Below are 13,025 nucleotides of genomic sequence, written 5' to 3'. Positions count from 1 at the left end.
CGAGTGGGCACAGAAACGGGCCACTTTGTCGTGGGCGACTCAAGAGCAGTTTTCAAGCTGAAAGAAAATTAGGAGCGTTGCATGATAGAAAACACGCTCACGCTCCTCCGAGGTTTGCTTACCACCAGCGGTACATGGTGTATATAAATAGCTCGCCGTTATTTCGCCGGCGCATACATGGCGCGTGGCTGAGTTGTCTAACACAGCGTTCTGGGGCGCGACGGGTTGCTGGTTCGAATCTGCGGCCGGGTACTTCAGAATTTTTTTCTTCTGCTTTATTTTTCTTTGTGCCTTATATATATATATATATATATATATATATAAGGCAAAAATCGGCAAAAGTCAGCCGAGAGTGAAGTGACCATATAATTGCTATCGCAATAAAATCAGTTGTCGGTTAAGCCAACACAAGGCGTTCTGAACCCGTGCTACCAGTGGTGGTAGTAAAGGGAGTCAACTTGCACCTCAGCAGCTCGGGGTCATGCGAACTGAGCATAAATGTCATGTATGACGTCAAACCACCGCTGCACAATTTGAATGGAAGGCAATACTCTACGTGGCGTTGCATGAGCATCGCTATTGTGCCAGTTTCAGCGGTTGGCCCATGCCACTGGGGGGCCAGTGACCTACGCCCTGCCGCTCCACGGTTCTCACTATTTTGCCAGCATCACTACTGCCAGAGCAATATGCTACAGCAATGCGCCGCCCTACCAATGACGTCACACGTTACGTTTCTGCTCAGATCCCGCGACCCCGAGCTGTTGAGGTGCTGATAGACTCTCTCTCGTTGCAACATGCTATTAAAAAACAGAGCCACAAATCATTTCATCATTTCGTCATCGAGGAATGGAATAACTTACCGGAAGCCATCGTCTCAGAACGTGTTTTAACGTGGTTTTAACGTGGTTTTAACGTGTATATATCTATTGCCCCCCTTAGCCAACTGTTTCTTTTGTATTTTTTTTCCAGATTGAAGTGTATATATGTATGCCCCCCTTGCTCAATGCCCCCCATGGGGCCTGTAAGGTACTTTGAAATAAATTCAAACAGCTACTAACATTACACTCGGAACAGCTACTTAGACTCGGCAACACATTAACACTCCACCTACGTTGTTGTATGTTATTTTGTATGTACACGTCTTGTGCGCGCATGCTTTTGGATGCCGCGTCATTATTTTTATATGTTTGCACTGCTATTTTTTGTATTGCACTTTTACTGCTTGCCCCCTCCCCCCCCCCATTTTATGTAATGCCCTCAAGGGGCCATTAGTGTCCACCTAGAAATTATGTCCTTGGTTATCGGGGTCGTTTACCGCCCGCCTGTTTCTGATATAGAACATTTACACAATCTAGATGAATTTCTAGAAAGTTATGTTACTTCAGCACCTCACATTACTTGCATGGGCGATTTTAATGCTGCTAGTGTAGACTGGTCATCTGTGACGGTTAGTGGACGTGAAGTGTGTATCGGAAGAGAACTAATCGCCATTTAGTTGTCTTCTGGCCTTAAACAAATTGTTAAGGACTCTACTCGCAGAGCTGCTGTCCTTGACCTGGTTTTTGTCACTACATCTCTAGCTAACTCTGGTTTTGATTGTGATATTATTGATGGCGTATCCGATCATAACGCTGTATTTTTCTCAGTTCCAGGTATCGTCCCAGAGTGCCGTTACACTTCCTGCACGTTCGCTGATTTTAATCATGCTGATGATCTATCAATTAGAGACGCCCTCTGCGACTCTTATCAAGAATTTGAGCTAAAAAGCACCACCACTAATGTCAACACATTATCAACTTTATTCGAAAGCCTTGTCAGTAAGTGTATCAATGGTTTCATTCCTTTGAAAACAAAGAAAACAAACACTGAAATTCCTTGGCCGACTAGGGACCTCCTGCATTTATCACGTCGTGTGACCAGACTACGTCGGCCAAAACGCCCTGGTGTCTTAACCCTTTCGGCCCTGGCGGTGTCAATTGACACCATCACACAACAATTGCCCTAGCACCTCGGAAATGAAACCAAGACTGCCCATTCTTGAGGGAATACTTCTTCAATCAACCGCACTGCGATTGACACCAAAATTGTGACATGCTTGCGGAGCTGGGAGCCGCAAAGAAGAAGAAGCTTGACCGAAGTCACGGGTGACGCCGAGGCGGCTCAGCTGAGGCGGGTAAGCGCCATTTTCGGATCGACGTACTGAAGCTGTTTCACTGAGTATCACGTTGAAAAATGAGATGTGGTTCACATTTTGTGTACTCTAGTGAATAGCAGGAAAAAAGATGCCATTTTTCTCATTTTGCAACCGCTGAGCCCTGATGACCTAATTTGATGTCATGTCTGTAAATCCATTAATACTTGCACAACTGGCTCAATTTTTTGTTTGTGGTCTTCTGAGGTCATAACTATTATGAAAACACGCACAAAGAAATTCCCCGACCAAAATAAAAAATCCAGGGCTGAAAGGGTTAAGAAAGCTCTAACAGTTTGTTAGCGCCAAAAACAAACTTTGTACTAAAATGAAGGCCGCAAAATAATTTTATTACAAAGTTACCTTGCCGAAGCTAATGAAAGCAAATCCCAGTAAATTCCGGAAAGTTATCCCACCATCTGGGTCTTCATCGCACACGATGACGATTCACAACGTTGCAGTTTCTGATCCAGAGACAATCGCTTCTGCCTTCAACGCCTGCTTCCACTCAGTCTTTACGACTGACAATTCGGACATCCCTGCTTTTCATTCAGAATCTCACCCTGGAATCGACGATATGTCAGTGTCACTTGAGGGCGTGCTCAATCTCCTTTTAAACCTACACACCAAGAAATCATGCGGTCCCGACGGCATCACTACAGGTTTTCTAGTTAGATAATCTCCTTGGTCTAGCAGATACCTCACACTTATTTTTAGAAAATCTCTCTAGTCAGCTACACTTCTTTCCTCGTGGAAATGTGCTTCAAATCTTCGCTTATTTAAATCGGGTAATGTTCAATTATTAAACAATTATAGACCAATATTCTTAACAGTGCATTCATGTAAATTCTAGAGCATATTGTCTAAGTATTTCATGGAATTTCTTGAAACGAACAAGGTCTTAAGCACTTCCCAGCGCGGTTTAGACGTGGTCTCAGCACCATTACTCAACTGACAGAATTCGTTCATGACATCAGCAGCTCTTTGGACATACGTGCCCAGGTTGATACCATTTTCATAGGTTTTGCCAAGGCATTCGACACTGTCTCCCATCCTAAACTATTGCACAAGTTGTTTGCTATACTAAAGAATGTATCCTTGGTTGGCTGGATATCCGACTTTCTTTCGCAGCGTTCACAATATGTGTGCTTGAGCTCTACTAACTAGCCTTTGATGCCTGTTTGATCAGGAGTTCCCCAGGGTTCTGTGCTAGGCCCCTCTTATTCCTGCTTTACAATAATATATCATATTGTAATATCATATTGTAATATTGTAATATATCATATTGTAAAATCTCCGCTGGATCATGCCACTCTCAACAATTCCTTCTCTCACATTTGCAGCTGGTCCGAATCTTGGCTAATGAATATTAACTTTCCAAGACCGTCATTACGTCATTTACACGATGTCCATGCCCCTTGACTTTTGACTATGGTTTTAACAATGTTAGTCTGTGCAGGGTGTTAGAATTAAAGTACCTCCGTATCTCTGACACATAATTTGTCATGGTCCAAACACATTGATCTCACATGCAACAAGGCTCTTAAGAGATTAGGTTATTTACATCGTACGCTCCTCAAGAAAGCAAACTACTTGCCTACAAAACTCTCATTCGTCCCATTCTCGAATATGGTTACGTGGTGTGGAACTCCCATAGGAAATGTGATATAAAAAAACTAGAAACCATTCAAAAAAGAGCTGCCCGTTTTGTATGCGAAAGATATGAGAGGGATTTTTTTTTTCGTCGAATTTTCTTCCCCAGCTAGGTCTCACTACACTTGCGAAGCGTCGCCATGTTAAATGCCTGAAATTTCTTTACACTCTAATAAATACTTCCCGCCTCGACACTCTAGACAGTTATCTTAAGTTCTCCAGACCTTTACCTACGCGCAGCGACCACGCCCTTAACATTGCAACTTTTTTCACCCGCACTGACGTGTTCACATATACCTTTTTTTTCTTCAACTATAGAAGCCTGGAATTCGTTGCCCGGAAGTGTGAGTTCCTCCCCACTTAAAGAATTTCTGGAAGCCTATTCATGAATGTTGATTTTCTGTTGTTTTTTTTTCTTTTGCCACTCCTGCAATAGCCTTATTGAGGCTGAAGTATGTAAAAATAAAAATAGAAAAATGAAGAACAAATAATGATGATGATGATTATGATGATGTCTTAAATCGAATTCTTGATCATTCACCGCTTGCCGAATCAATTTTCCAAAATTATCACAAACTTTGATAAGCTGCAATAGACTGTTACTTTACCAACTTCATCAGCTAAATCTTGACACTAAGATGTTAAAGTGGATTAAATGTTTTCTGACTAACAGATTGTAATTGTCGCGGAAAATGGCCATATTTCCCTTTTTTACGCAGATAATTCAGGCGTCCCGCAATGTTTTATCTTAGGCCCCATCACTAATCAGTTCTAATATTATCTATTGCCGATGAAGGCGTTATTTTTCGAGAAATTACTGACGATGACTACATTAACAAATTGCAATAGGACCTTCACACTTTATCTAACTGGTTTGCAACATGGTTACTAGACAAGAACGTTAAAAGTCGCAAAGCCATGTGTGTATATAGAACTTCGACCAGCTCAACTCTTAACCGTCTTATCAACATTCGCCTGGATTTTTTTAACTCTTAGAAGTACCTGGGAGTTCACATTACGGCTGATTTAACTTGGTCGCTGCATACTGAGTACTATATTAAGAATGCCATGCGCATGCTTCGTCATTTACGTCGTAACTGTTCCACTTCTTAATATGGCTTAACATTGCGCCTTTGCAGGAAACTAATACGCTCTAAACTGGAACTCGCTACATCCGTGCGGGACCCAAACAGTAACAATCTGGTAACATGCAGAGAAGTTGTACAGAAAAACACTGTTCGTTTTAATTTGCTTAATTATAACAGAACTGCGAGCACCTCCACCGTGAGAACTTCTCTAGAACTTCCTCCTTTATCGTCTCGCAGAGAAGTTTCTAGTTTAACACAGTTCCACAAGTTGTATCACCCTTATTTTCTACATGACTCCATCGAACACAGCGCATATCCAGCCGCATCGACAAACATCACAAAGTAGAATTCTATTGTGCAACGTAGACCTTCTTTAACTGCATTTTGGCTGGGGCTTCAAAGGAATGGAACAGACTTCCCGTTGACATTGTTACTCAGCTCACAATGATCACCACAATAAAGTTGGGATTCCATCTTGTCACACTAAATATTTTCATGAGAACTAACAGACAATAATGCCAAGGAAAGTATAGGGGATGTTTTTAGTAGTAAATGTAAGGTAAATGTGAAGAAAGAAAAGTGGACGAAAAGATAGCTTGCCGCGGGCAGGGACCGAACCTGCGACCTTCGAATAACGCGTCCGATGCTCTACCAACTGAGCTACCGCGGCGGCCATCCCCCCGTCCACTTTATAGGGTATATATGTGCATTTAAACGTGGGAGCGTCAGTCAGCGCCACCAGTAGCCATGACGGCGAGTGGCTACTGGTGGCGCTGACTGACGCTCCCACGTTTAAATGCACATATATACCCTATAAAGTGGACGGGGGGATGGCCGCCGCGGTAGCTCAGTTGGTAGAGCATCGGACGCGTTATTCGAAGGTCGCAGGTTCGGTCCCTGCCCGCGGCAAGCTATCTTTTCGTCCACTTTTCTTTCTTCACATTTACCTTACATTTACTACTAAAAACATCCCCTATACTTTCCTTGGCATTATTGTCTGTTAGTTCTCATTAATATTGTGTATAACAAAGAAAGCGAGCCCTTGAAATTAACACTTCCTTCCTAAATATTTTCATGACTCATTCGTACCCAGAACTTGTGTCAGTTGGAATGCCCTTCCCCATGACATCGCTGACAGTAGATATTATTATGTTTCGTAAAACAGTTGCTATTTTGTGAATATATTTATGCTTGTTACTCTTTGTCTAATTTTTGCTATTATTATCATAATTGTTCTCGTGTATTCCCGCTGCTATATTTCCTTTCACCAGCCACTTTGTAGATTTACTTTTTTTTTTCCTTTATGATTTGGTGTTTATTCTAATCTTTATGTATTCCCACTCCACTCTGTAATGCCTTTGGGCCCTGAGGGTACAATAAATAAATAAATAAATAAATAAATAAATACTATTAATGGTAACCACATTATGCATTAGCTAGCACTCTAAAATTAGGTACCGTGATGTATTAGCTAACACTGCATCACGAGCTTCATTTGTATGAAATAACTTTACTGACTTATTTCTGTTCAGTATTTCTAATAGCGAAGCTTATTAAGCCGGTCTTAAAATTATGGTGTGTACAAATGTGTAAAAAACTATCATCATCATGAACGGGTATGTGCCCAGAAAGTGCGTAAATCCCACTACTCACCGCTGGTCCACTAAAAATGAAGAAATACAGACGGGTAGCAAACACCAATTTCTAGACAGATGTAACCGGTGAATGAGAAAAACTTTAATAAATTGTCGGGATTAATTACCAATGATAAACACCGTGGCCGCACGTTCCAGCATCGCTGAAGCATCTGTACGGAGTGCTTTAGCGGTACGTACAAAGAGAGAATAGGGTACGAGAAAGGCAGCGGCGGCTCCGAGAACACCCAGAAGCAATGGAAGCCCTACGCCAGGGGTCTCCAACACGCGGCCCGCGGCTTCAGAAAAATGAAGTTTTCTGACTTGTGGCTCAATGGTACTTGCATTATTTTCTCGCCTGTGCGATTAAAAGTGCATTGTTCGGGCAAGCTACAGAGACGGGACTGGTCTCAAGCATATTTTACACCGAAAGCTGCATACGTCTACCCCGCAACGGTTTCGTCTCCGTTTGCAGAAACGCCAGGCCCCTAAACCGCCAAGAAGACGCTTGCACTCGCGTACTCCTCAGCAAGCAGCTGCGTGCGCTCCTTGCGTTTTCACCTCGGACGCTGATATTCGGAGAGGTGGACAGACGAGCCGACGGACGCGTTTGCTGTGGACTCGTGCACAACTGCAACGCCGCAACTAAATTTCGACCTCTGCATGGTTTAGGGCCTTTGAACAATTGACGGCAAAAGGCCTATCTTTCTTTCCCAATCAGGCATACAGCATAATCCAATCAGGCATACAGCGAATCCGGTAAAGATTCGGTTGCAGCTGCTCTGCACTTTACACGATGGCTTCGAATGACGTCAAACAGCCCGTCCTTGTCCCCACCCATGTTTCCCGTTTTCATATATAAAAGAGAGACCCGTCCAGCAACTCATTCAGGTCATTCTAAGAGTGCCATGGTAGGCCACGGAAATAAAGACACCAAAGATAGCGTAAACACAATGCTTGACAAAGGAACAAATCCGTCTTGCTGAAAACGGTCGCGGAACCAATCACGGTCAAATACAGCTACCACAAAACGCTTATCACTACCATTACTGTAAAGTAATAATAAAACACACCACTCCCCATCAGCATGTGTGACGTTTGATACAGCTGCGCTGTCCAACGACGTTCACAGCGTGCACTGGAGCTATAATTTTTTTTCGTAAGGCACCCCATGCGGTCACTATGAGTTGAAACATCACCGTGGAACGAAAACTCTATATTTCAGAATCGGCGTCCAGATTTTAGCTGTTGCGGAGACCTGTATTGATATGTCTCTCAAAACCTGAATCCCGTTCAGAAATGACCCGTGTATGAGAATGGGAAAGGCGTTCTTTCAAATGGCAACGTTACGTGACATTTTGTTCGAACACTCGCCACCCCCCCCCCCCCCCAACCGGCTCGCTTAAACCATCTTCAGTGTCCCGGCTCTTGTGAGACTAAATTACGTGATGGCGACCCGCTAGCTGAAAGTGAGATGCCATTCGCGAACGACGACGTGCCCGTAGATCCATGGGAGGTACGGACGCTCGACTTCAGCGCGAGTTTCTGTCTTTACAGTTTGTACATCCGTGCCGTGTCTGTGACTGTCTGCGGTTTAATCGAACTGTTCGTCGCTGAAAAACAACCTAGAAACAACCTAGCACCACCTAGCTAAAGCCTAGAAACAACCTAGCATCACCTAGCTAAAGCCTAGCAATAACATAGAAGCAACCTGATTACACATCAGAATCGTCCAGCTTTGCTGTTTCAAGTCTTCAGCCACTTAATACAAGCTTCGCCATTTTTATTTTTCTTGTGTGTGTAACAACCAACCCTCCTTTGTAATGTCAGTCGGCCCTGAGGGTCAAATAAATACACAAGTAAATATCTAACTACATAAATAGATAGATAAATAAATAAATAAATAAATTCAGTCATTGTCATAGACTCTAAAACTGCCATATACAACTTTGGAGCGGGCAAGGTGTCCAAACCAGCCCTCTCCCTCATCGTGGCCAGTCCCCCTCCCCCTCAACAAGACAGCTCTAACAGCGACTTCAACTGCTACAAGCACGAAGCCTGCGCGTATGTCTGGGGGTTCCACAGGCAACATCAAGTTCTTTGACATTAGCAGAGGCACGGGAACTCAACTTTAATGGGGCCCTGCAACACCTTTCCTAGTTATATTGGAATAGTCTCATTATTGACGTATGACTCTTCACGAGTCATATGCCGCAAACATTTTTCGAATCCGTCAAGTCTAAGTGGTGTTACCAAATTATAGAGATCACGTTCCGCAGCTTTCTTCCTCCACTCGACGCCGCGAGCGTGCGGAAAGCTGCGCGGGGCGTGAAGGGAGGAAGGGCGGAGGTGCGAGGAGGCACCGAAGAGTTACGTCAGCGCCGGCGACATTTTTTTCCTTCATTTTTTTCTCTCTGGCGTCTCGGCGCAACCACGTGGTCTGTGGCGCCACTTCGGCTTGCGTGGTCGTCGTCGAGCGGAGCCCATCGCACCGTGTATCGCGCGTGCTTGAAAACTGCGAGTCGGTTTGGTAATGTTGGGTGTGCACCTCGAACTGCTGCCTCGAACGAGCTCTGCCAAACACGGACGCAAACCTGCGTGCGCGTTTGGAACGAATGACAGCTGAGATGGGTTTCGACCCACACTCCGTACACTTCGTCGCACTGCTCGCGCTTGAATCGTATTCAACACGGCAAAGCTGCGTGCGCCCTTCTCCCAGTGGCGGTACTTCGATGCTGTTTGCTCTTCGAATGCGGGCGCACAGCGAGTGTGGGCTGACAACAAAGAACTAAAGACTAGAAGAAAGGATCGTGGGGCATCGGGCCGGCGCGGACCCATCCCCCGGCTGTCTGCAGCTACCGTGAAAATGCGAGTCTGCTTGGTTGCTGTGTCGTGGTTGCTCGGGAACGTGAGACTACGGGGAGGATACGCCGAGGTACGGCTCGATGACATACTGAACAGACAGCGAACGGGACTCTCGCCATACAGCGAACACAGGTATCCTAATCTAGCCGGCGCCAGCATTGTTATCGGAGTAATGCTGCACCGCTGCCTCAGGTCGGTCGTGAGAACGTGTCGACGATGCAGTTCCAGCTGACGGGGCAACACTCTAACGGCTGCCACTCTCAACGGCAACCGGCGATGGTCACAAAGCACAGAAATATTCACCATTTCGGCACTGCGCATGGTGAAGAAAAACGCAAACCACGCAACTACGAGCAGACGAGCTGTCGGTAAGACCGGAAGTGCTAATATTAATGTTTGTTCGGTGTTTTAACGGCATAACACAATATAAACATACATATTATCTACTTATTGAACTCAAAATTAACAACGAAGGTAATAATGAAGGTGGTTATCGGGAATATAGCATCAGCCAATGGTGGAACTGCCGACAATCGCGTGATATATTGCGGACTAATACATCATTTGTCGAGAGAACAGGGAGCGATTTTCAGCTGACTTTGAGAATTTATTGTAAATTCCAGGCCGCTCGCTTCGCTATAATATTTGGCTCGCGTGTTCTCGGGAGCCTCGACTACCGATTGGCAGCGCTTTTTGACCCTGCTCAAAAGTGTTGCAGGGCCCCCTTAATGTGATTCGAAATGCGGAGACCTGTCGGCACCTCTTTCGCCTAGTCACAAAACACCCTTCACATCCACTTATATCACAAATTGAGAACCATCCCGGCACGCAAATACACCGTGTGTACCAACAGTACATTTCACGGCTTCCTCGTCGACACCTTGGCCACCGGGCTTGAACTATCCGCCCTCGTTGCTAGAGCTACCAACTATTGAAACGTCAATAGAAGGACTGCGTAGTAAACATGACGTAGCAGCCATTGCCGCTCTGCAGTTGGCCTCACATCACCTTTTTGACAGGCACCAAGGATACACTCACGTGTACACTGATGGCTCCGTCAACAAAGAGACTGCGACATCAGCATTCATCATTCCGGAGTTACATGAGGAACATGCATCTCGGTTGGGACATCTTTCCTCTTCAACAACATCGGAGCTTGTAGCTATTTTGCTAGCCATCGGCTTTATTAAACTGTCAACGAGGCCCAGAAAGTGTTCGTAATCACGGATTCCCTGGCGGCTCTTGCGTGTGTGGAAAATGCCACTTCAGGAAACATAGATATAACGTATAGTATATGCGATCTTGAAAGAGCTTTCAGAAGCTACGGAGTCAGGTCATCACGTGGCATTTCAGTGGGTTCCCAGTCACTGCGGAATCAAGGGAAATGAAATGGCAGATGAGTTGGCGAAAGCCGCTCATAATTACATACAAACCCGCCTCATTCCTGTATCCCAATGTGATATAAACCGAATTTTACGAAGAACAAAACGTGAATTATGTTTATCCACCTGGTTCCCACACTCTTAAAAAAAAGGGTGTCTGTACTGACTACCTTTGGGTGGTAATCGCCTTGCTACACATATGATGACCTTTTGGGGTGTCAAACGACTCCCTTCGTTCTTCAGACCAACGACTCCCTTCTTCACAATTTGGGGTGTCAAACGACTACCTTCGTTCTTCAGACCAACGACTCCCTTCTTCACAATTTGGGGTGTCAAACGACTCCCTTCTTCACAAGCAGAGAGAGTATGTATTACTCCCAACGCAGGAGTCTACGTAACTACCTTTTATTTCCCGCTAGTACCTCTAGGTAGTCAGGGTAACGCTGCCATGGTAACGCTGGTAACCCTTTGCCATGGTAACGCTGACCCCCACTGGAGCGTTCCTTTGACTCCGTTGTCCTTAAGGACAGTGGTGTACATGACTCCCCTGGCAAGAGTCAGTGTGACCACTTCGTGGTACTCAATGAGACACTCTGCAACAAATAATGCGTTTATTTTTCTTCTTCGTCGGTATTGATGAAACTTGCTGAGTTTAGGTTTACTTATGTGGCGATTTTAAATATGCAATTATCTGGAAGAAAACGCAGTTTTTATACATAAAAATTTCATGTGTCCTGATGAGCAAGCCTTTCCAAACTTGGAGAGCTACAAAGTAAATCGACATATCGCTATAATTAGGGGATAAAAACTGTATGCAATAGTTTTAAAGGAGTTTACTGCGCTGTTCTGGCATAATGTTCATGAACCCACTAGCCCACATACGAACCCCCGTTTTAAACCCGTTTGAGCTAAAAGTTACGTAATATTGAACTCTCGTGAGCGAATCACCAGCTAGACATACACTTACTGGTCAATGTTCAGCATACTATAACTATTGTTAAGTGGGTTTAGAACATGCATTCTCGTTATGTTGCATACAGTTCCCATTTCATATTATTGTGATATGCTTACTTTGAAACTCGTTCAGGTTTGTAACTCGTGCAGGTCTAACATGGCAGATGAAATCTTTGATATATTTAATTAACGCGACATATAATAGTAAAAAATTATTTGCATTTTCAAAATCAGCGTACAAATACACATAAACTAAACAAGTTTTATATAGATCGATCAAGAATTTCAAAAGAACTTCAAATCAGAGCGATCACCATTAGGGTTTTTATCTGACAATCGACGAAAGTTGGTGCCGCTACCTCTTGTTACTCAACAAGGCGCTTCCACCGGGTTCACTCAAACAGGAACACTGTGGTGGATTCATGACAGCCGCAACAAGTTTTTGTAGCAACTTTACAGTGGTGTACTCGATTCCTCTGGGGGAAATAAAATACTACTCGAAGTTTCTATAGATGAGTCTCAGAACAATTGCCGCTCGCGTAAAACACCAAAAAATGTTTATTCTAGAAGAAAGTAAGCCACGCAACACGGAAAGAGAAGACATGCGGACAGCTCAAACGCTAGCATTTGGCTTGTCTGTGTCTTTTCTCTTTCACGTCTGCATGCCTTCATCTTACAATGAATTCCTATAAACAAACTGAAATTTCTGTGATTCGTAAAATTATTCTCTGAATCGGTTTTAAACACTTCATGCCATTTCATAGATGTTCACATTGTAATGACAACCTACTGTTTTACCAATAAGCACCTAAACTATAGGCACAACATCCTGCCAATAATGCGTAGTGCTTAGCCACGTCTCCACCATTGTTAAGCATTATATATATATATATATATATATATATATATATATATATATATATATATATATATATATATATATATATATATATATATATATGTGTGTGTGTATGTGTGAGTGTGTGTGTGTGTGTGTCATTCCATGTCAAGTGTCCCAGACGTGGCGCTCGCACGTCGCAGATTTTGCTGATAAAATTTGTGCCTTTTTCCTGTGCCACATGGAGTATTGTGGCAAAACATGTTTGCTCGAAAAAATTTTTGACGGTCCTGGCACCCCCTCGAATTTCGCTTCTATTTATTAAACTGTACCTAATAGAAAAATGTGTAGAAAATCTACTTTTGTGTGTTGAGCTTCGAAACCGCGCTTGCGCTATCGCAGAGGTTCTGTTTAGTTGTC

Source organism: Rhipicephalus sanguineus, chromosome 10, assembly GCF_013339695.2.
Source record: "Rhipicephalus sanguineus isolate Rsan-2018 chromosome 10, BIME_Rsan_1.4, whole genome shotgun sequence".
NCBI lineage: Eukaryota > Metazoa > Arthropoda > Arachnida > Ixodida > Ixodidae > Rhipicephalus > Rhipicephalus sanguineus.
This window is presented reverse-complemented; position numbering follows the sequence as displayed.